Source organism: Phaethon lepturus, unplaced genomic scaffold, assembly GCF_000687285.1.
Source record: "Phaethon lepturus isolate BGI_N335 unplaced genomic scaffold, ASM68728v1 scaffold26753, whole genome shotgun sequence".
NCBI classification, from domain to species: domain Eukaryota; kingdom Metazoa; phylum Chordata; class Aves; order Phaethontiformes; family Phaethontidae; genus Phaethon; species Phaethon lepturus.
The window spans coordinates 5,397-6,032 of NW_010528778.1; the positions used below are offsets into that span (position 1 = coordinate 5,397).

The following is a 636-nucleotide window of genomic DNA, read 5'->3' on the forward strand; positions in this document are numbered from 1 at the left end:
AACCCAGGCACAGAACCAGCACATGGCACCCTCTGCACTCCCAGTGATGCTGGGGCCGGGCAGAGTGCACAACTCGGAGCCACCAACACACCTCCCGGTGGGAGACAGCAACTGCATCCCCAGCTGCAGCTCTTCCAAAGCCCTTCCTCAGGCAGCTCAGCCCTTTCATCCCCGTGCGCCTCTTGAATGCCAGCATGCTGCGCTGAGCGTTTCTTCCTCCCTCCCTTTCACAAAACTCAACTCCCTGCTCGCCTTCTCCACTGGCACGGAGGTTCATTGGGAGCCAAAAACTTTGGCTGCACTTCCACTAGTGGGCAGAGGCCGGTGGCAGGGGAAACCAGCCACCACAGCCCCTGCGAGGGACCCAGAGAGTCCCTGCTGGCTTTGAAGGGCTTGGGACCAGAGCATCACCTGCGAAAGCAGGGCCTCTGAGACTTCTGTTTGAGCACTAACCACCAGCTTTTCTCACTAAGGGAGTGGTGGTGGTGGGGAGAGCGGCAGCGTGGAGCTGAGCCTTCAGCGGAGCAGGCTGCCAGCGGCAGGAAGGGCTCACGGCCAGAGCAAAGTTTCCTTTGCCTGCAGCAAGCTGAAATCCAAGCCAGCCGTCGCAAACCGCTCGAGCCCAGCAGCTGCCGC

The 636-nt window shown here is 61.0% G+C and overlaps 1 protein-coding gene across 1 annotated transcript in view; it reads right to left on the reverse strand.

Annotated features, from left to right (window-relative positions):
• LOC104618222 (sushi, nidogen and EGF-like domain-containing protein 1) overlaps nucleotides 1-636 on the reverse strand; it is a gene marked incomplete at both ends in the record, with an annotated part of 6,479 nt that overhangs the window by 5,360 nt on the left and 483 nt on the right. The window lies entirely within an intron of this gene.